Source organism: Sminthopsis crassicaudata, chromosome 3 (genome assembly GCF_048593235.1).
Source record: "Sminthopsis crassicaudata isolate SCR6 chromosome 3, ASM4859323v1, whole genome shotgun sequence".
Classification (NCBI taxonomy): domain Eukaryota; kingdom Metazoa; phylum Chordata; class Mammalia; order Dasyuromorphia; family Dasyuridae; genus Sminthopsis; species Sminthopsis crassicaudata.
Genome location: NC_133619.1, coordinates 108,835,792 through 108,860,588, shown reverse-complemented (window position 1 = coordinate 108,860,588; position 24,797 = coordinate 108,835,792). Strand labels below are relative to the sequence as shown.

The 24,797-nt window shown below is 33.2% G+C and overlaps 1 long non-coding RNA gene across 1 annotated transcript; it reads right to left on the bottom strand.

Annotated features, from left to right (window-relative positions):
• Window positions 1–10,456: 10,456 nt before the first annotated feature.
• Window positions 10,457–14,185, bottom strand: LOC141560667 (uncharacterized). Its single transcript, XR_012487774.1, has 2 exons — window positions 11,575–14,185; window positions 10,457–11,480 (listed from the first exon to the last, which is right to left on the bottom strand). It is a non-coding gene; the product is annotated as an uncharacterized LOC141560667 (long non-coding RNA).
• Between the last annotated feature and the right edge of the window lie 10,612 nt (window positions 14,186–24,797).

The window sequence follows — 24,797 nt, the reverse complement described above, 5'->3', positions numbered from 1 at the left end:
TTTTCTTCTAAACTATTTAGCATGCTGACTTCATTAGTCTTCACCTGCTCTCTAATTAACGCTATGAATATTATTTTCATACATTTATCCAGTCTGCAATTTCCCAATTTTCTATTGGATATCTTAAATTGGGATGTTCTACAGCTGTCTTAAATTCAACATGTCCAAAACTGAATTCATTATCCTCCAAGATCTATTTCCTTTCAAATTTCCTATTACCATCAAGGTACAACCTAGCTGTCATCCTAGGCTCCTAATTCTCTCACTTTCAATATCCAATCATTTGCCAAGTCCCATCAATTCTCTTTGCAAGATATCTTACAATATAACTATTGTGTCCTTTGACATTTCCACCAATCTGGTATGGATCTTCATCACATAATGCCTGGATTATTACAAAGCCTTCTCTTTGGCCACACATACCAGTCTCTCATTCAACCAACGAAGTGATTATACCAAAACACAAACAAACTCCAGTGTCTTTCAGTTATCCCTATCACCATTTTTTTTATTAATAGTTTTTATTTACCACATATTTGCATGGGTAATTTTACAACATTGACAATTGCCAAACCTTTTGTTCTAATTTTTCCCCTCCTTCCTCCCCTCCTAGATGGCAGATTGACCAATACATGTTAAATATGTTAAAGTAATTAAATACAATATATACATGTTCAAACAGTTGTTTTGCTGTAGAAAAAGAGTCGGACTTTGAAATAGGGTACAATTAGCTTGTGAATGAAATCCAAAATGCAGGCGGACAAAAATAGAGAGATTGGGAATTCTATGTAGTGGTTCATAGTCATCTCCCAGTGTTCTTTCGCTGGGTGTAGCTGGTTCAGTTCATTACTGCTTTATTGGAACTGATTTGGTTCATCTCATTGTTGAAAATGGCCAGTCCATCAGAATTTGATCAATTTTTTAAAAAAATAAAATCATTTATTTTGATTTTACAACTCTTCATAGCCTAGACCATCTCTATAATTTTAAACTCTTTATTCCTTATATATCTTAGCATAGTTTATGATCCAGAAACTCTGATCTAGTTAAACAAAATATTCTATTTCAGATAATATATTTTCACTGTTTGTCCCTCGGACATAAAATATTCATTTCTTGCATCTCCACTTTTTGGTTTTCATAATCTCTGCTAAATCCCTCTTAAATTTCCATTTTTCTCAGGATACCTTTACTAATCTTCTTTTCTCTCTATTGATTATTTCCTCCATATCTTATGTGTGTGTATATAGTTGATATAATTGATGCTTAGTTATTTGCATGTTTTATTCCCCCATTACATTGTGAGCTCCTTGAAAGCAAGGCCATTTTTCTGTTGTTTTGGTTTGGTTTTTGGTTTTGTTTTGTTTTGTCTTTGTATCATAAGCACTGAGAAATGTTCAGAATGCATGATATATTTTCTTAACTGTTCCTATTAATTAATAAATATTTCAGGCAACAAACATGTATTAAATATCTTCACTGTTTGACTTCTTATTGCTATTAAAACATATAATACATATTTTTAATCTCCTTTATCAATAGCAAACCTATTCCTCTAAGACCTTGTATGGCATAGTACTTATCAAATGATATTATATATTATAGTTCTCTTTATTGGAGTAAAGTTCCCAGTCAGAACTTGTATATAAATTATCTCTTCCAAGTGTATATTACAAAAGACAATTGAAAAGTATCAAAAATGAATAACTGGATCATGTTGGTATGATCACTCCATACTTTTGTTTAGACCTGGCCAGAATTCTGTTTTAGCATTTGGATTAATATGTAAGTTGAGGGGAAGGAGGGACTGTGAAGGAACTAACAGAAGAACTTGAATACATAACATATAAACCTAATGATCTAATGTCAATAATATCACATTCTTTTGTCTCAGTTTTATAATCCATTTTGATGGTACAAATAGCCACATTTCACTTTGTCATTATTTCAGCCTAAATATTCAGTACAAATTCTAGAAGTACCTAGTCCTACTGTAAATTTCCATATGATTCTAACCCCTGCTTTTTGAAAACAGAGAATGTTTGTAACCTCATGTAATAATTTGGTCAAAGCTCATGCTTCTTCAAAGGGGTCTAAGATGGGATAAGGGAAAGGAAGAAGGTAATTACACAGTTAATCTATGTACCTGTATAGAGACTGAGTTTATTTATACTTTATTGTACCTGTTTATATAACTAAAAAGACTGAAACACATGAAATATTTTATGTGTCTGGGAAAAATAAAGTTATGATTTTGATGAAATTCTTTGTAGATGATTTCATCCCAATAGTACTGTTATTATAAATTGCATCATTCTTTTAGTCCATTGAGTCAAACTCAGTTTCCTTTTCTCATCTCAGAAAAGGATATTTTTCCTTATTTCTTGTGATATTTTGATCTTTTGCATATGGGTATCATAGGAACAAGGAGTGTCAAACACATGCACTGAAAACATTACAGAACTGATATTTGTGTAAACATAATTATAACAACACAAAGTCAAAGTGCATTCACAATATTCTTTTTTGTATTTCCCTACCATAGTGGAAAATCAAATGAACTATGAAGTCTTAAGAAAAAAATGAACAATCCTGTATATTTCTGTATTCAAAGAATAAATGATTATATTTTTTCTAAAATTTATCATCTATTATAATAAAAGTACTATCATATTATGACTTTCAACAAAACCTAAAATAATTTAAGAAGTATTAGTTATGGATAATTATTGGTTTATTTCATCATTTTAATTCTTAACTTCAATAAGACAACAAATTATAGTTATTAACTTCTCAAAATTAACAAATTAAAAGCAGAATTATAGCCATTAAATACCAACATTTTGTGTATTAAAATATATTACTATTAAGAGGGAAAGAGTCACTTAATAAAAATCTTACCCACAAAATATCTTATTGGTTTGTTTTTTAAAAGTAATCAATTATGAACATTACACTAGGTTTGGCAAAATGAATTATGACAGTCTACCATAAGCAAAACTTTCTGTGTATTTCACAGCATAACAAAAAAAAATTCACTTTGAAATTTGGTGGGACACATGGTGTACTCATTTTCTATTTGGGAATATATCATTCAATAATAAGTAACAGAATGGAAAGAGAGCATGTGAACATAGATTATCTGTCAAGATATTCTTAAATTTATCTATCATCAGAAAATGTACATATATGTAATAACTACTATACATATTGTGTGTATATATATGTATATATATATATATATATATATATATATATATATATATAATTTTAAATAAAAAATCTCACAGGGGCAATTTGAAGGTCATATAGTTAAACCTACAATCCTTTCACAACATCCCTAAGATGTGATCCATCTAGAACCAAGTTGAGTATTCAAAACAGAAAACTTACTGTCTAATAGTTCATTTTAAAGCAGCTTGAATTAATCTTTCAAATGCACATTATCTTTTGATGTTACTTTATTACTAAACAAAACAAAACAAAAAAAAAAAAAGAAAAGAAAAGAAAAAAAAAGAAAAAGAAGTCAATGCTTCCATGTTGCTTACTGAGTAAAATCTAATTTCCTACACTAGTATTTAATGGTCTCTATAATCTAGTTTTATTGTAAATTCATGGTTTTATCTTATACTATTACCTTCCTTTATACACTATGCCTTACACTGTCTGAAATGTTTATTATATTAAGAATATGCTAGATATTTTCCTTCATTTGTGTTTTTGCTAACAGTATTCACTAGATGTTAAATACTCACCTCTATTTCCATTTACTGAAATTAGATTCCTCCTTTAAGACCCAATTCAAATTTAACATAATCTATGAAGTCATTCCTGCTGCCCCTTTACCAATAAATGATCTTTTATTTAGACATTGTCTTTCATGCCTTTATTCTTTACTGTTCTTTTTGTTCATGACTTACCTTCTTTCCTAGAAAGTAAAATCCTTTTGAAATTATTGTGACTTATCTTTGAATTTTTTTTTCTCTCAGCACCAACCACACTTAGCTCTTTATATATTCTGAATAATCAAAAGATCTAACATGTCAGTGATATAGGAAACTCCTATTGTGAGTACCAATAAGACCATAACTATCTTGGTAGAAAAATTCAAAGCTATGATTTAATAGATAGATTCTAGAGAGGTTACTGGAGCACATAGCAGTTAAAGGACTTGCTGATTTCAACCCAAATTTTCTTGAATTAAAGCCTACATTGTATCCACTAAAACCAGTCATGTTCTAGGGAGAATGATAACAACAGCAAGTTTTTCTTTACTTTGTATAACTGACATTAAATAAAAGAATATACTGAATAATTAAAATCACTATATGTGAGAACTATAAGGAATCTTAGTGGTTTTATATATATATATATATATATATATATATATATATATATATATATATATATATACACATATATATATATATATATATATTTAATATGATCATATTATTGAACCCCACTTTCAGTAAATCAGAACCAATAGAGATTAAACCAAATCTTGTATAGGCCTTGTAAAAAGATAATGAATTCTAAAAACGATATTGAATATTGAAATTGAAATTGATTGAAAACCAATTCCTCTTTTATATGACAATCCTTAATCAAGCTGAAAATAGCAATTATGGCTCCTATTCTGAATTTTTTTCCTCTTCTCTTTACACACTCATTTCATGGAATCATAGGATCTTAGATTTCAAAAGTGACCCCAGAGTTGAACTAATCCACGATAGAAGCAACTGGTGGCTCAATGGATAAAGCACTGGAGCTAGAATCAGGAAGAAGTGAGTTCAAATCCAACATAAGGTACTTTATAGCTCTTTGAAACTGAGCAAGTCATTTAACCTCTGATTATGTAACAAAATGATCTACTGGATTTAGTGAAGAAGAAAGTAGCAAACCACTCCACTTATGCTTGCCAAGAAAACTCCAGGGACAGATATGACCCATGGGGTCACAAAGAGTCAACATGAACTTCCCAGGACATACCAGCATGTCAAGCAGTCTTGGATTTAAGACTGCTAGTGAAGGAGAAGCCATTATTTCCTAAAACAATACAATAATTTTCAGATTGGTTTTCCTTCAAATCTCAATTTTCTCCTTTGGAATTTATACTTGTTGCTTACAGTTCTTCTATCAATGTGATAGATTTTCATATTTTTAAATATAATCTACTAATTTAATATCTATATTTTATAATTCATTTAATTTTCCCTTTACAAATTTAGATGCTAAGATATTTGTGGAATATATAGTTAATATTTTTATTGTTTTGTAGCCCCTGGTTCATTTCAGAATAATGTAGATTCATTTTTCATGTATTTTTGAGTTTTGAATACTTTGCTTTGTCTGATAGTATAAATACATATTAATTTTTATTCATTAAATGAATAATAATTAATGTCCAAGTCTTTTTATAGGCATATTTCTTGGAAGCAGCAGAAGATGGGTTTTAATTTTCTTATCAATGGGGTCACCCATTTTCATTTTTATTTAATTTATTCAATCTATTTACATTTAAAGTTAGGGGTTTTAAGTTTATATTTCCTCTATTTGTTTTTTAATATAATTTTCTCCCTCTTCCTTTATAAGCACAGCATTTTATCTCCAGTTAGTTTAGTTTTCTGTTGTAGTTATTATTTACTTGTATCTAATTCTTCATAACTCTATTTGGAGTTTTATTAGCACAGATACTTGAGTGGTTTGCTATTTTCTTCCCCAGCTTATTTTTCAAATGAGAAAATTGAAGTAAATAGGTATAAATGTTTTGCCCAGGATCATGCAACTAGTAAGTGTTTGAAAATAAATTTCAACTAAGGTCTACCTGACCCTTGGACTAACACCCTAACTATCCCCAAAATGTTAGTTTAAGCCATTCAAATCAAACCTCTTCTCACAGTCTTTTCCTTAGCCTCAATCTTTACACAAATTCCCATGTGTTACTCTTTCCCTTAATTTTAGAGTTTTACTTATTTATCTTTATTTTATACTATTATTTTTTTTCTCCACATTTTTTCTTTCAGCTAATTAATCTAATAAAATATTCCTCGATCTTTCATTTTAACTGTTTTGTTTATTTAGTCATTAAAATGCAATTTTGGTATCTTTATCTAAAAGAAATTCATTTCCCTCATTTTCTTTACTATTTTTCTACCATTCATATCTCTTTCAGACATTTATTCTTTGATTCATAGTCCTTATATTTATTTAGTCCTTCTTTAGTGTTTTTTATGAAATTAAAACTTCCTAAGTAATTATTTTTGTTTCTTGCCTAAAACATATCTTTTTTGTAGATCTTGCTTCATAGTTTCCCTTTTCTGATATCTCATTCTGAGAAATAACAGTTCCTGAAAGTGATAGAGAAGATTTTACTTCATAGGAATTTTGCTATGGCCCTAATTGTGTAGCTTATTATTAACCTTTGCTTTCCCTAGCATGACTTTTCTTCCTATTTCTTATGAAATCTTCCTAAATCCATGTCTTTCCAGTCTTCTGATTGTCAATTGACCCCAATAGCTCTCATTCCTCTTCCCCTGAGGCAGGATGAGGGATCTCCATAAATACCAAATGTCTGCAGATTATAAACATTAAAAAATTCCCAATCCCATCACACAATCTCATCAATCTCCTCTTCCCAGGAACAAAAAGAGTCCCTCCTCATTTCTTTTTAGAATTTTGTTTTTGCATATTTCAATATAAATTGATTTTCCTCTATCATGTTTACACTATGATCTTCTTTTTTAAGTCTTAACTACTCTTAACTTGATTGATATAGCACATATTCTTCTCTATTTTCTTCTTTTCTCTCCTTTTATAAATCTTCTTATTAAGTAATTTAATCAGCCACATTGATTTTTTCTGCAGGAACAATGTTATGAGATTTGGTTCATGATATTTCAAACCTGTTTCAAAATCATCATTTATATTTGATCCTGTTTTCACTCTTGTCTATTTGTGTATATTTTTAAGAAGAAATTTCTGAACAACTTCTCTATTATTTTTGTTTTCTTTGGGTGTTATATTTGTTTACCTTCCTTGCATGTCTGTCATCTGGTGCATAAAAAAGACAAACAAACAAATAAACAAAAAACATGATTTGGTCGAGTCTATGTATCCTTTTAGGAAAGCTTTGAATAGCTATTTTTATTGAATAGCCTTTTTTTCTCCATTAATCTTTATGTTAAGTTTTACAGTATAAATTACCTTGAGCATCTTGAACAACTTGAGCCTAAAAACCAATAGGAAAAAAAATGGATATTCTTTTTTGAGTTTATTTAAGGTCCATGCTTATTTCTTCTCTTCTAGATTTTCATTAACTTCTTTGTATTTATATTTCCATTGAGTGGTTAATGTTTTGTTTCTTTAATGTCACTTACTACTAAGGATTCAGGTTTGTGTTCTAGCAATTGTGTCTACTGTTTAAGTCATAAATTTGTCTATCCCCATTCATATTTATCATAAAACATCTTTCAGTGGTTTCATGATTTCTTGGGATTAAATAAGACTTCTGCTTCAATAGATATTGGCAAATCTTCCTTTATCTCATGACATTCATAGATGTCTAGTCATTTGAGTTGATATGATGATTATGTTCTTTTCTATTATTTTTTCCTATTGACTTATCTGTTTATGCTCAAGGTCCCTAAAACAGATTTTGTAATTTCATTGATTCTTTTGTTTGTTTGTTTTCAACAGAAAGGTTGAAACCCCAAACCAAATCAACATCCTCATATGCTAGATTCATGATTTACCAATCTCAAGATATGCTCCAAAAAACTTCAGGTTGGATTTAACTAGTCCTCGCTGGATGCTGGGATCTTTCCCTTAGCCTTCATGGAGTGCTATAGCCTCAGTCTCTGATTTGCTGTGATTAACACCCTCTCACCAGCTTTCTCATTTTTTGATTGAGGTGGGCTGAACCTTAGGGACCTTGAGAAGGACTCAATTCAAATGACCAGCAGGTCATTTGGGGAGACTTACATGAACTCATGCTAAGTGAAATGAGCAGAACCAGGAGATCATTATACATGGCAACAAGAAGATTATTTTATGATCAATCTGATGGACATGGTTCTCTTCAACAATGAGATGATCCAAAACAGTTCCAATTGTTCAATGACAAAGAAAGCTTTTTTAACGCCCAAAGAGAGGACTGTGAGAACTTAATGTTCACAACATAGCATTCTCACTCTTTCTGTTGTTGTTTGTTTGCATATTATTTTGCTTCTTTTTCTTCTTGTGTGGCACAATAATTGTATAACCATGTATGCACATATTGTATTTAACATATATTAATACCATGTTTAACATATATTGGACTACTTACCATCTAGAGGAGAGCATGGGGTAAGGGAGGAAATTGGAACACAGGATTTTGCAAAGGCTAATGTTGAAGAATTTTGTCCACACATATGTTTTGAAAAATACAACAGCTTTAATAAAATTTTTAAAAATCCACCCCCTTCTCCAAAGATCTGATATTTAGATCATCCCTTGCTCTTTTCATTTGTTTATGTTATCATCTTTTATCCCCAAATCATGTACACATTTTGACTGTATTTTAATATGGGGTGTGAGATGTAAGTCTGTGCTGAATTTTTGAGATTTTATTTTCCAGTTTTCCCAGCAATTTTTGCCAAATAGTGACTTCTTATTGCACAGCTGGAGTTTAGAGGTTAATCAAATAACAGATTATAGAGCTTGATTATTTTGCCCTGTGTATCTAATCTATTTTGCTGATCCACCATGTTATTTCTAAGCCAATACCAAATGGTTTTGATGATTGCTACTTTATAATATAATTTAGGTTTAGTACTACTAACCCACCATCCTTTGCATTTTTTTATTTTTTTATATTTTCTTAGATTTTTTTCCTTTTTTATTAATTTTATAATTATAACATTTTTCACAGTATATATGCATAGGTAATTTTTTACAACATTATCACTTGTACTCCCTTCTGTTCTGAATCTTTCCCTTCCTTCCCCCCACCATCTCCCCCAGATGGCAGGCATTCCCATACATATTAAATGTGTTACAGTATATAGTACTTTCAATATATATGTGCAGAACTGAATTATATTGTTGTTGTTGTTGCAAAGGAAGAATTGATTTAGAAGGCAAAAATAACCTGGGGAGAAAAATAAAAACAAAAACAAAAACAAAATAAGAAAAAAAAAAAACTGCTAACAGTTTACACTGATTTCCCAGTATTCCTTTTCTGGGTGTAGCTGATTCTGTATAATGATCTCCTAGTTCTGCTCATTTCACTCAGCATCAGTTGATGTAAGTCTCTCCAAACCTCTCTGTATTCATCCTGTTGGTCATTTCTTACAGAACAATAATATTCCATAACATTCATATACCATAATTTACCCAACCATTCTCCAATTGATGGGCATCCGTTCATTTTCCAGTTTCTAGCCACTACAAAAAGGGCTACACAAACACTTTGGCACATACAGGTCCTTTTCGCCTCTTTAGTATTTCTTTGGGATATAAGCCCAGTAGTAGTATGACTGGGTATGCACAGTTTGATATTTTTTTCGGCATAATTTCAGATTGCTCTTTAGAATGGTTGGATTCTTTCACAACTCCACCAACAATGCATCAGTATCCAAGTTTTCACACATCCCCTCCAACATATATCATTATTTGTTCCTGTCATCTTAGCCAATCTGACAGGTGTGCAGTGGTATCTCAGAGTTGTCTTAATATTCATTTCTCTGATCAATAGTGATTTAGAACACTCTTTCATATGAGTGGAAATAGTTTCAATTTCATCATCTGAAAATTATCTGTTCATATCATTTGACCATTTATCAATTGGAGAATGGCTTGATTTCTTATAAATTAGAATCAATTCTCTTATATTTTGGAGATGAGGCCTTTATCAGAACCTTTAACTGTAAAAATGTTTTCCCAATTTGTTACTTCCCTTCTAATCTTGTTTGCATTAGTTTTGTTTGTACAAAAGCTTTTTTTAAATTTGATGTAATCAAAATTTTCTATTTTGTGATCAATAATGATCTCTAGTTCTCCTTTGGTCACAAATTCTTTCCTCTTCCACAACTCTAAGAGGTAAACTATCCTATGATCCTCTAATTTATTTATGATCTCGTTCTTTATGCCTAAATCATGGACCCATTTTGATTATCTTAGTATGTGGTATTAAGTGTGGGTTCATGCCTAGTTTTTGCCATACTAAATTCTAAGTTTCCCAGCAGTTTTTATCAAATGATGAATTCTTATCCCAAAAGTTGGTGTAACGTGCTCTCCTGGCAGTTACAATTACTAGTCTGTCCTAGACCCACCAGAGCACCTTTGACCACTGTCCTTTGCAGTGTGAGCTCTACCCGGCTCGCCTCCTCTGAGGCCTTCTAAGGTCTCTGGCCACAATCTCTTGAATCTATAGCTTAGTAACCGGTAGCGCACTCAAGAACAACCACATGTAATCTTAAAAGCCTTTATTATACCTACTCACATAATGCCCTAACTGATGCCCTGACTTGTTGGTTCCCTGGTGAACACCTGGTCAGAAGACCCATGTGTTCACTACCAAAATCCTTACCTCTTTCGGCTACCCATCTTGGCTTGGCCACCCAGGCTAGGAGCCAGGGTGAACAGCACGAGGTTAAAGAGGGCGGTTGCTGCCTGCAGTGGGCTTACATAGGGCCTGTGAGGTCACACACACAGCCAATCAGCGAGAGAGTCACCCATTACGAAGCTATCTCAATATGGCCAGGATCCCGCCCAAGGGCAGTCCTAATATCCACAGAAATTATTTCCGGGCCTCAATCTCCCGATGCACTGTGGCGCCCATTTAAAGGGCCCTTACAATTCCCTTTCTCTTGTTTTGCGGGAACCGCACATCTCACCAAGCTAAACTTTTAGCACCAGCTATAGTTCACTTGATCCATGAGATGACAGTGTTATGCCCAAGGAGGTACAAAGCAGCAGATCAGTAAACAGAAGTATGACAATGAGAACCAGGCTCAACAGTGGCCCAAATGTTCAACCCATTCATCAAAGTCATACTCGAGATAATAAGCCAAAGAGGTTGGATGCCAATGAGGTAGGATGTCAACACTGAGGTGGGAAGTCAACAAGGTAAAACATCACAATTCTAGTTAACAAATATCAGTAGGTAGGTTGTCACAATTCTAGTTACATTTATCACAGTTCTAGACCAATTCTAGTTTCTTACAATTTTCTGTTGCACTTTTCACACTCCTAGAACAATTCTAGCTTATCACAATTCTCAATTGCACTTGTCACAATCCTAGAGCAATTCTAGTTTCTCACAATTCTCTATTACACTTTTCACAATTCTAGAGCAATTCTAGTTTATCACAATTCTCAATTGCACTTTTCACAATTCTAGAACAATTCTAGCTTATCACAATTCTCTATTGCACTTTTCACAATCCTAGAGCAATTCTAGTTTATCACAATTCTCAATTGCACTTTTCACAATTCTAGAACAATTCTAGCTTATCACAATTCTCTATTGCACTTTTCACAATCCTAGAGCAATTCTAGCTTATCACAATTCTCTATTGCACTTTTCACAATTCTAGAACAATTCTAGTTTCACAGGTGCACATAAGCAGTCATGTCCAGTAACATTGTCTCAATAACAATGGCAGGTGGGTGTGTTGGTTTTTCACCCACTAATTTAAAAGCATAGTCCTTCAATAGAAAGCATAGGGCAAAGCCTCTTCCCAGGCCACCATATGGCAAGTGGCCACGGGAGAAGCAAGCAGGCCCATTGTCCATTTACAGTCTTTATATTGCGTATCACCCAAAACAGTCCATTTCAGCTGCAACACTGGAATTGTGTCTGCTGTCTCTGGTGTCACGGTCAGGAGGGGCATCGCTGCCATCAGCGTCTGAAGGGCTGCTGACATCTGGCTGGTCTCTCTGGACTGTTGTCTGGTCCTTCTCTTGGATCCCCAGGTTACAAATGTCTCTGGTGGGGATGAACTCTGCTGCTGGATCTGCACCTAGGAAGGAATGTCCCCGGGGCCCAACTTGGGCCTTTCCAAATGCCATCTAGGCCTTTCCACATCACAGTGGAAACAAAGTTGTTGTCAAAAAGATTAACAAGTCAGACAAAAGTCAGTCTGTCACTTAGCTGCACTTTCTGTGTATGCCCGAAGTGCATTGCTAAGGTAAAATGCAAAGAATTTAAAAATGTAAAACCAAAATAATTTAAAAGTGTAAAACCGAAATAGATTAAAAATATAAAACCAAAATAACTTTAAAATGTAAAATCAAAATACTTTGAAGATGTAAAATCAAAAATGTTTTAAAATGTAAAATCAAAATTTAAAATTGTAAGCAATCACATATCCCAAAATTCCCTTCTCTTGTTTAGAAGAGAAGATCTTGGGGATAGTCTGTGCAGTAATGACTTTACTAGAACACTCGGCTATATCCCTGAATTCTTTTGCCTAAAAATCAAAGTTTGAATTTCTGATACCGAATTGTACTCTAGGAGTGTGAATCAATAAATCTGATATTACTTTTCCTCCTGGGTCAAAGATCACACACTGTCTATTTATTCTAGTGATTAAAACAACAATTTTCCAACCCATTCTAGACATAAACACTGTTTTATAAGTACCCGTAGGGGGTTGGGAAATCAAGCTCACCTGTGGAAGTGGAAAATCCACGAGGTAAGAAAAGAGGAGTTCCAACTCTCCAAAGACGATCCTAGCAGTTTTACAAGTATAAAACTCCACTCTCTCTAACTGCAAGGCCTTATCCCTGTAAGGTTTCTTAGAAATTAACTGAACTGTATTTTAAAAACTTTTCTGATTATACTCAATACCCCACAATTCCTTTTTGCCTTGGGGCATAAAGCCTACTCCTGTCTTTTGAAATGAAGACACAGGAGTTTTGAATGGATTAATGGGCAGTGCTGATGATATTATCGCCCTTCCTTTTCCTCCTCCCCCTTCTCCCTTGGCCCAAGAAGGTGAGGCAGAGGGAAGAATTGGAAAATTCCCCAAAGGCTGATTTAAAATCAAACCTGAGCTTTGCACATAAAAAGAACTAAACTTCTTCTCAATGAAAGAGTAATCAATAAATTCCTTAAAACAACAATGCAGGAGGTAAACCAACAAAATGCTAAGAAGAATTTCTACAACTGAAGTCCATGTGGTTCGTTTATTTCCTTCCTTAATTTCAGCCACTGGTTTGAACTCTTCCTGTTCTATCTGTAGTAACCTAGCTTTTTCTTCTTTCTCTATCTCCATCTGTAGTTTAACCTGCAATTCCAGCAACTCTTGCTGTGGCATTTCGTACTCTATACTGTCATACATACGCACTAGCTCTAGGTTGCTTCCTCTCCGAGCTATATTTACTGGGTGTGGGGATAGCCTTCTGGGAGCTTGATTACAAGCTTCCTGCTGTTCTTCAGTGGTGATCTTTGTTAAAAGATCTTCCATCTGGCTCTTTAACCTCTTTATATAATAAGCATTATGTTCAGCTGTGTCCTTGAGCCTGATCCCAGAGTTACCTGGGTCCATATTGCTTCTCTGTCTTCCCTCTTAAGTGGCGTTTCTACCGGATCTTTCAGAATCTTAATTCTGAATATTAAATATTTTCAAAACCTGATAATTCCTGATGCGTCCACCACGTTGGGCGCCATTTGTAACGTGCTCTCCTGGCAGTTACAATTACTAGTCTGTCCTAGACCCACCAGAGCACCTTTGACCACTGTCCTTTGCAGTGTGAGCTCTACCCGGCTCGCCTCCTCTGAGGCCTTCTAAGGTCTCTGGCCACAATCTCTTGAATCTATAGCTTAGTAACCGGTAGCGCACTCAAGAACAACCACATGTAATCTTAAAAGCCTTTATTATACCTACTCACATAATGCCCTAACTGATGCCCTGACTTGTTGGTTCCCTGGTGAACACCTGGTCAGAAGACCCATGTGTTCACTACCAAAATCCTTACCTCTTTCGGCTACCCATCTTGGCTTGGCCACCCAGGCTAGGAGCCAGGGTGAACAGCACGAGGTTAAAGAGGGCAGTTGCTGCCTGCAGTGGGCTTACATAGGGCCTGTGAGGTCACACACACAGCCAATCAGCGAGAGAGTCACCCATTACGAAGCTATCTCAATATGGCCAGGATCCCGCCCAAGGGCAATCCTAATATCCACAGAAATTATTTCTGGGCCTCAATCTCCCGATGCACTGTGTCCGCCCATTTAAAGGGCCCTTACAAGTTGGGACCTTTGGGTTTGTCAAACACTAGATTGCTATTTTTATTAACTATCTTGTCATGTGAATCTAACCTATTCCACTGATCAACTAGTCTATTTCCTAATCAATACCAAATAGTTTTGGTGACTGCTGCTTTATAACATAGTTCTAGGTCAGGTACAGCTAGGCCACCTTCATTTGATTTTTTTTTTAATTACTTCCCTTGAAATTCTTGACCTTTTGTTCTTCCATATGAATGTTGTTGTTATTTTTTCTAGGTCATTAAAATAGTTTCTTGGGAGTATGATTGGTATAGCACTAAATAAATAGATTAGTTTAGGGAATATTGTCATCTTGATTATATTCACTCGGCCTATCCAAGAGCACTTAATGTCTTTCCAATTATTTAAATCTGACTTTATTTTTATGGCAAGTGTTTCATAATTTTGCTCATATAATTCCTGACTTTCCTTTGGTGGATATATTGTACCAAATATTGTTATTTTGACATTTATTTTGACAGTTATTTTGAATGGAATTTCTCTTTGTATCTCTTGTTCTTGGATTGTGTTGGTAATGTGTAAAAATGCTGAGGATTTATGCGGATTTATTTTATATGCTGCAACTTTGCTAAAGTTCTGAATTATTTCTAATAGCTTTTTAGCAGAGTCTTTGGTATTCTCTAAGTATGCCATCATGTCATCTGCAAAGAGTGATAGTTTGATTTCCTCATTTCCTACTCTAATTCCTTGAATCTCTTTCTCAGCTCTTATTGTCGAGACGAGTTTTTCTAGTACGATATTGAACAGTAATGTTGATAGTGGGCAACCTTGTTTCACTCCTGATGGGTTCCAGTTTATCGCCATTACATATGATGTTTACTGACGGTTTTAAATATATGCTCCTTATTATTTTATGGAATAGTCCATTTATTCCTATACTCTCAAATGTTTTTAGTAGGAATGGGATTTTATCAAATGATTTTTCTGCATCTATTGAGATGATCATATGGTTTTTGTAAATTTGGTTATTGATATAGTCAATTATGCTAATAGTTTTCCTAAAATTGAACCAGCCCTGCATTCCTGGTATAAATCCCACTTGGTCATAGTGGGGGTATGATTTTCTATAGTCTTTTTGCTAATATTTTATTTAAGATTTTAGCATCAATATTCATTAGGGAGAGTGGTCTATAATTTTCTTTCTCTGTTTTCAGCCTACCTGGTTTAGGTATCAGTACCATGTCTGTGTCATTTAAAAAAAAAAAAAAAAATTGGTAGGACTCCTTCAATCCCTATTTTTTCAAATAGTTTATATAGTATTGGAGTTAGTTGTTCTTTAAATGTTTGGTAGAATTCACATGTAAATCTATCTGGTCCTGGGGATTTTTTCTTAGGGAGTTGGTTAATAGCTCATTCTATTTCTTTTTCTGAGATGGGACTATTTAGACTAACTTTTTCCTCTGTTAATCTGGGCAAGCTATATTTTTGAAGGTATTCTTCCATTTCATTTAAGTTATCAAATTTATTGGCATAGAGTTCAGCAAAGTAGCTTCTAAGTATTGTTCTAATTTCCTCTTCATTAGTGGTGAGTTCTCCCTTTTCATTTTTAAGACTAACAATTTGCTTTTCCTCTTTCCTTTTTTTAATCAGAATTACTAAGGGTTTATCTATATTGTTGTTTTTTTCATGGAACCAACTCTTAGTTTTATTAATTAATTCAATAGTTTTTTTTTTTTTTTTTTTTACTTTCAATTTGATTAATCTCACTTTCAAGTTTCATGTTTGTCTGGGGGTTTTTAGATTGTTCCTTTTCTAGCATTTTTAGTTGTAAGCCCAATTCATTGACCTTCTCTTTCTCTATTTTATGCAAGTAGGCCTCTAGAGAAATAAAACTTTCCCTTATTACTGCTTTGGCTGTATCCCACATATTTTGGTATGATTTCTCATTATTGTCATTGGGTGATATTATTAATTATGTATATGATGTGCTGTTTCACCCAATCATTCTTTAGTATGAGATTATTTAGTTTCCAACTACCAATTATTTTTTGGTCTATTTTCTCCTGGCTTTTTATTGAATATAATTTTCATTGCACTGTGGTCTGAAAAGGATGTATTTACTATTTCTGCTTTACTGCATTTGATTTTGAGGTTTTTATATCCTAGAATATGATCAGTTTTTGTATAGGTTCCATGAACTTTTAAGAAGAAAGTGTAATCCTTTCTGTCTCCATTTAGATTTAGCCAAAGATCTATCTATCAAACTTTTCTAGTATTCTATTCACCTCTTTGACTTCTTATTTATTTTGTGGTTTGATTTATCTAATTCTGAGAGTGCAAGGTTGAGATCTCCCACTATTATAGTTTTGCTGTCTATTTCTTCTTGCAGCTCTCTTAATTTCTCTTTCAAGAATTTACATTCTAAATTGTTAGCACTACTGTCTATCTACCCAGGTTACTTATACCTTTGGAAGCTAATAATTAATGTGCAACAAAAAAATGGTATTTACACACATATATTGTATCTAGGTTATATTGTAACACATGTAAAATGTATGGGATTATCTGTCATCGGGGGGAGGGAGTGGAGGGAGGGAGGGGATAATTTGGAAAAATGAATAAAAAAAAAAAAAAAAAAAGAATTTACATTCTGTACCACTTGATGTGTATATGTTTAATATTGATACTGCTTCATTATCTATGCTACCCTTTAGCAGAATATAATGCCCTTCCTTATCTATTTTAATTAGATCAATTTTTGTTTTTGCTTGATCTGAGATGAGGATAGCTACCCCTGCTTTTTTGGCTTCACCCTTTTACTTTTATTCTGAATGTATCACCCTGTTTCAGGTGTGTTTCCTGTAAACAACTTATAGTAAGATTCTGGCTTTTAATCCAGTCTGCTAACTGCTTCCTCTTTATGGGGAAATTTATCCCACTCACATTTATGGTTAGAATGACTAATTCTATATTGCTTGCCATCCTGTTAACCCCTGCTTATGCTTTTTTCAATTCCTTCCCTCTTACCCCTCTACCCAGTATTAAACTTGTGAGCACCACTTGCTTTTCACAGCCCTCTCTTTTTAGTGTCCCTCCCCCGCATTAAAGTTCCTCTTCCTATTTTACCACTTTTTCTCACAATTTCTGTATTCCCTTCCCATTAGCTTACTTCTTCCCTCCCACTTTTCAATGAAGTGAAAGAAGTTTCACCATAAATCAAATATGTCTATTGATACACACTATGTTCATCCTCCTCCTTTCTTTCTCTCAGATATAATAAGTTACCTTTGCCTCTTCATGAGATATAGTGCCATCACTTTACCTTTTTTATAATATAATTTCATTTCCACCTCTTGTTTCTAGGACAAATTATACATGTGTTCTTTACATATCTTTATGAAATAAATATAGTTCTCAATATTTCTTTTTATCTTTTTAGAAATCTCTTGAGTTTTTTATTTGAAGATTGAATCTTTTATGTAGATCTGTTTTTTTCATCAAGAGTAGATGGAATTCATTTATTTCGTTAAATGTCCATCTTCTTCCCTGAAAAAGGATGCCCTTTTTAGCTGGGTGAGTTATTCTTGGCTACATACCAAGTTCCTTAGCTTTTTGGAATATCATATTCCTGGCCCTTTGTTCCTTTAATGTGGATGCTGCTAGATCCTGGGTTACCCTAATTGTGGCTCCTTCATATCTAAATTGCTTTTTTCTAGCAGCTTCCAATATTTTTTCCTTTGTCTGATGGTTCTTGAATTTGCCCAGTATATTTCTTGGTGTTTTGATTTTAGGGTCCCTTTCAGTAGGTGATTGATGAATTTTTTCAATATTTATTTTACCCTTTGTTTCTAAAAAGTCTGGGCAGTTCTCTTTGATAATTTCCTGGAAAATAGTGTCCAGGCTCTTTTTTTCCTCACATTTTTCAGTGAGTCCGATTATTCTCAAATTTTCTCTCCTGGATCTGTTTTCCAAGTCTGTTGTCTTTCCAATAAGGTACTTGACATTCTTTTGAATTGTTTCATTTTTCTGGTTTTGCTTGACTACTTCATGGTTTCTCCTTGAGTCATTCATTTCTACTTGTTTGAGTCGAATTTTCAATGATGAATTTTCTTCACTCACTTTTTTTATGTTTTTGTAATTGTTTAATTGAATTTTTATCTTCTATGGAATTTTTTTTCCATTTTATCAATTTTATTTTTAGAGAGCTGTTTTCTTTTTCCAACTCACTCATTTTATTTCTCAATGATTTGTTTTCTTTATCCACTCTGTCTTTAAATGCCTGGGATGATTTCTTCAGACTCTCTTGCCAGGCTTCCCTTTCCTTTTCCCATTTCCCTTCTATCTCTCTTGTAAGAGCCTTTTTTTTATTTCCTCTTTGAGAGTTTTGTGTATTGAGGAGGGGATTCCTCTGGATATAGTCTGCTTTTAGTCTCCTCAGGGTTTGAAGTCTGCTCTCTCTCCAGACAGAAGCTGTCAATGGTTAGAGCCCTTTTAAAATTTTTGTTCATTTTGTCAGAGTGGGAATCGAAGAAAGCAAATTGACAAGAAAAATAATTGGTCTGTTTCTGAGGGGGGAATGGGGCTAGATGGTGTTACTGGGCTTTCTGTACAGACTGTGGGAGAAAGCAGCGAGGCACTAACAGGACAGGGATGGCTACTCACTGAGTCTGTGCTCTGAGGCTCTGAGAACACACTGAGTCACTCCAGGTTGGGGTGGGGTATCCGGGTCCTGATAGATGCTAGCTTTCAGGGGTTTTATTCTTCACCTCCAGTGTTTACACCTTCTCTGCTGCTCCTGGCTTGCTGCCAAGACAGAGTATCCACACTGGGGTAAAAGTCTTTTCACAGAAACGGCAGAGATCACACTCCTTCCCCCCTCTTGTCTGAGCTGTGTGAGCTAGCTGTCTGGCTCTTGCTGCCTGTCCTCAGTCTGTGCCCAGTCTGTTTGTCCCCTCCCCTGAGCAAACACAGACCTTTTCTGGAGAATTTCAAAGATGTCTTCTGTTGGTGATTATTTGTGGGTTTCTTTTCCTGGTCAAACATTAATTCCAAGGCTTGTCATGAAGTACGTCCTGAGAGAAAATGTGGAGCTCAAGTAGCTGTTTGCTTCCACGCCGCCATCTTGGCTGGAAGTCCTTTTTGCATTTTTTAATTAATTCTCTTGATGTACTTAGGCTTTTGTTCTTCCAAATTAATTATGTAATTATTTTTTCTTTTTCTATAAAATAACTTTTGGAAGTTTGATTGGTATGGCACTGAACAACTGCATAAATATAAGTAGAATTGTCATTTTTATTATATTAGTTCTTCCTACCCATGAGCAATTCATATTTCCCAATTTGTTTTAGAATTGATTTTATCTGTGTGAAAGGTGTTTTGCCATTTTGTTCAGATATTTCTTGGGTTTGTCTTGGCAGATAGATTCCCAAATATTTTTATGGTTATTTTAAATGGAATATCTCTTTCTATCTCTTTGTAATGAGCTTGGTCAGTAAAATATAGAAATGTTGATGATTGGTGTGGTTTATTTTATATCTTGCAACTTTGCTAAAGCTGTTAATTATTTCCAGTAGGTTTTTGGATGATTTTCTAGGATTCTCTAAATATAGTATCAACTGGCTACATTTATAACTTGCCATAACTCAATTTTTCATCTGGTTGTGGAAAACTTTCTAGTATTAAGACTTGTTGCATTTAACTTTGCAGTTTTTTTTTAATCTAAGTCCACCACAAGAAACAATACTAAATGCCTTTCTAGCTTGGTAAATACTACCAAAACTCATACTTCCCCTGCAGATTCTTTGAGAATTCAAAAAAAAAAAAAAAATAAAAAAATAAAAACATTATAAGACATTAAGTTACATCTCCAAATTGTATTTAAATAATGTAGTATTGGCCTTAAAAATTCTTAAAATATATAAAGATGCAGATACCCAAATATCAGACAAACCTAAGGAGATAGAAATTCAGATATGGACCTTATAAGGCCATTTATTCACAAAGATATCTACACAGACCTTCCTTTATTTATATTAATCCTTCAGGAGACAACTGTATAATCTACTTTTAAAAATTGTGTATTAAATTTAAATTTAAAAAGCAACATATAAATATACGTCCTATCCCTACTTTTTATAAAAATACTCTAAATCCCCGAATAAGAAGGGTTTTAGTGGTTGCCAGTACCAGGAAAAACATAGAAATCTGTAGCATGTAATAAGAATTAATTGACTGTGATTTATATTCTCATCAGTGTGAGATGGTTTCTGCATGCTTCTAAACTATATAATTAATGAATAAATAAATGAATGAATTACAATCTATAGATGGAGGGAAATATTCTCATTATAAAATTATAGATAAAATATTTAACATTAATAGAGTACTTTAATGTTTGCAAAGTTCTTTGCAAATATTATTGTATTAGTAATATTTCTAGACTTGAAATCAGATAACCTGTTTCAAATCCTGGCTCAAATTTAATAGCTAGTAATAATTGACATTATTAACATAACTTACTATGTACTAAGCAGTCTTCTAAGCACTTTCCAATTATTAACTCATTTGATCCTCACAACAATGCTATGAGGAGTTGAAATTCATATTATTATTATTATTATTATTATTATTATTATTATCATTTCTGTTTTACAAGTGAGGAAACTGAGGCAAAAAGGACTATAGCACCATGAAGTTTATAAGTATCTAAGGCCAAATTTAAACTTTCGGTGTTTTTATTTTGGGCCACAGCACTCTAACCATTGCACCATCTCCCTGACACAATCACTAGCTGTGTGAACATTGGCAGGTCAGCTAACCTTATGAAACCTGGGTATGCTGTGACAAGGTAATAATGCTATCATATTCTCCCTCACAAAGGGAAAGCAACACATTGTAAGATTTGTTATTTGTCCTTCCTTCTAGAAAAGGGATAATAATATCTAAGTCCTATAAAATAACATGAGTTGTTTTAATAATAATTACCTTAAGAAAATCCAATAGGCTGCTGGATGATGATTGTTAAGTTTGCAGAGTAAGCATTTACATCTCACAAATCAGACTTGATTTATTGTTTGCTCATTGTCTAGTTTAATTAAATTTTAAAATGTGTTTTAAATTTTTGTAGATCAATTGCTAAATATTTACCCTGCCTAAAAGAATGTACACTGGACACTAAGAAAAACACACATTTTCTCAGTGCTCTATCAGCAAAGTATTTAGGTAAGTGAAGACAAAGAAGGTACTTTCTATATACTTGCTACCTAAAACAAATTGTGATACAGAAAAAAATTAAGCAGAGGCCATTGCTCTGATGAAAATGTATAAAAGCAAGATAGCAATCTATAACTAGACATTATAGAAGTAATATAAAATACATGTCAGGGGAAGGCATTTTGAGGTAGGAAACAAAGAAAAAGGCTCTTTATTCTTCCTAAGGTAACACTACTACTCTATTTTCCAGGTGTGAATAAGCTTCCTTTGCAGCTTTTCTTTTGCTGGATTGAACTTGGGTTCTTTACTTAAATCTCAGAGAGAAGCCTATAATTGGAATATTTTCCTGAGTTTGTCAGAGGCAAGGGAAATTTCATTAAAGACCACATCAAAAATCATTGCTTTGTGTTTGCAAAAACCCATTTAATTTATCTTAGGTGGATTTGCAATTACTAGTTGTGCTTCTCAGTTCAGCATGATGTCTGATGGCTGGTGTTATAAATAACCTCCCCAATGTCCTTTGTGTGATTTCCAATTTACTGATGTACTTTTTAGTGACCAAAGTTATTTCCCCAATTAGGAAACATTTTTAATGTAGGTCTTTATTAGATGAGCTATCAAGAACAATATAATATTTGAAAATTGAAGATCAATATAATATGTTACACTACATGTTCCTAATCTCAAGCAATTAAAAAAAGTAAAGTCTATTAAATATTTTAAACTCTAGACATTCAAGAATTTTAATTTGGATAACTTTATTTGCTTATTCATTTAGAGTGTATAACACTCTAAATGAGTGCTCACTCATTAAGAATGTATGACAAGAACACAGTACATACCGGATGATAGTATATGACAGCAATATAGACAAAGTTTAGGTCCATTATACTCTATGAAAAGCTGAGGAAGAAGATAATATCTGGAAAAAAATACCTTCTCACTGAAAAAAAAAAACAGAGAGGGCTTTGATAAATGGATAATATTTTGGCAAAGAGAAGCATTTTATAGGTAGTGATAGGAACAAAGTACATTTAAGAAACAGGAGGTATTCTATATGAATCCATGATGTTACAGAATATAAAGGTGGAATTGGAGAATAGAAAGAAATGCAGTTTGGTTGGAACATAATGTGAGTCCAACAAAAGGAATAAAAAAGAAAAAGGAAGGAAGGGAGAAAGAAGGAAGGAAGGAGAGAGGGAGGGAGGGAGGAGGGAAGAAGAAGGAAGGGAAGGAAAGGGAGGGAAGAGGAAGGAAGCGAGGAAGGAAAGGAGGAAAAAAGGGAGGAAGGGAAGAAGAAAGGGAGGAAGAGAGGGAGGGAGTGGAAATGTAAAGAAATGAAAGAAAATAAGGTGGGTTTACACTAAAATTTAGAGGAATTTATCAAAATAAATAAAAGTGGATAGAGCAGAACATTAGTTTAGAAATCCACAACTTGACAATATCATTTTGGATTGTATTTTAATTTATTTTCTTAAACATTCCCCAATATTAATTTGGTTCCAGCAGCATTAGGGAGTTCTGTAAGTTATGCACCACTAACCATCTGAGACTTTTCTTTTAGAGCACCTTGAATTCTAGGCTAAGTATTTTTCTACTTTTACCTTAGGGGCAGAAAAAAAACATTGAACATCTTTGAATAGTGAAGAACATATTTGTGACTTACGAATATCATCTTGGCAACTAAATCTTCAAAACTGGAGGCAGGGACACTTAATCAGCATATATTGTGTATCTCCTATATTTCAAAGCATTGTAATAGGTATAATTAGGAGGCAATGGAAGACTATTAGAATATTCTAGGCAAGAAATAATAAGAACTAGATTAATACAATGGTAGCATGAATACAGAGATAGAGGTGTTTTTCAAGATGCTATAGATGTGGAATCAATAAGAAACCAGATTAAATATTAGGAAAGTAGGAAAAGTTTTTTTGTTTGTTTGTTTGTTTGTTTCTTAATGTTATTTTCTTGGTGATTGAGAAAATGATAGTGCCAAGAAATAGAAACATCATATTTGGATTGAGGACATATATAAGGGAAAGGTGATAAATTCCGTTTATTACACTGTTCACTTTGTGAGAGGTACTATATGAATGTAGGCAAATTATTTAATTTGCTAGAGCCATAGTTTCTTCATTTGTGAAGTTGTCATGATTCTGTTTCTTTAACTACTTAGAAATGTATTATAAAAGTGAGAGCTATATCAGTTGTATTTACTTCCTAAAGAAGAAAGTAAAACTATAATTTTATTTATTTTTGTATTTCAATTACTATTTCAGTTGATTTTTAAAAGATTTAAATTTTGAAAATTATATGTGTGTATGTATCAATTTGAACATCTAACAGAGATCCTTAACCATGGGTCCATTAACTTTTTTTAATTGGATAATTCAATTTCAATTTGTATATTTTCCTTCAAATTCCTCTATTTTTATGCATTTAAGATTCTTATTCTGGAAAGGAGACTATAAAACAAACCAAAAAAAATGTTGTCAACCTTCACAAATCTGTCACATAAATTTATGAAACAAAAAGGATTAAGAACTTTTGAACAATGGCCCAAAAATTATTGTGAGAAATTGCATTATTATATGACAAAATGGCAAGTGCAGGTCACAGATTTAGAGCTAGAAGGAATTTTAGAGGTCAGATGAAGAAACTGAGTTTCGGAGAGGTTAAGGACCGCCCATGGTCATACATTTACTTTGAAGCAGTGTTTGACTTCTGGTTTTACTGACTACATTTTCATTTCAACTATATTATCCATTAATTTTATAGAGTGATTTGTTTTGGTTTCATCATGTATTTTTAAATTGGAAATTGAATTGTTGCTTTAGCACAACTACTTATATAAGGATTGAAGTTATATGAACTAAAAAAAGTTAAAAGTGGAAAACATTTCAAATATGATAGCTGTCTGTCACTGTCATGCTATGGCGTAAATATGTCATGTATAATATATACAAATATGTATAGCCAAACCTACAATTTAAATCACAGAAGCTTATGAGCATTAAAGTGAACCAAATCAAACAAAAAAAAAAAAAAATCTGTATTAACAACTGGGAGTCAACAAAATATCCAGTAAACAGTTCAAACTGGATCTCAGGTGATGAGTTTGGACTATCTAGAGTTGATAAAGAAATTCAAGGGAACAGATGAGATTATGTAGGTAAAGATTAGAGTGATCTGAAAAGAAGGTCTAAATAGTATTTTGGGAGATACTGATACATCATGGAAAGAAAATGAAGAACCAGTAAAAAGAACTTAGAAGGAATTAGGCAGATGGGAAAAGAAGCAGAAGAAAATAATACTGCCAAAATCAAGAGAAAAGTAAGTAACTAGGAAAGAAACCATTGCAGAT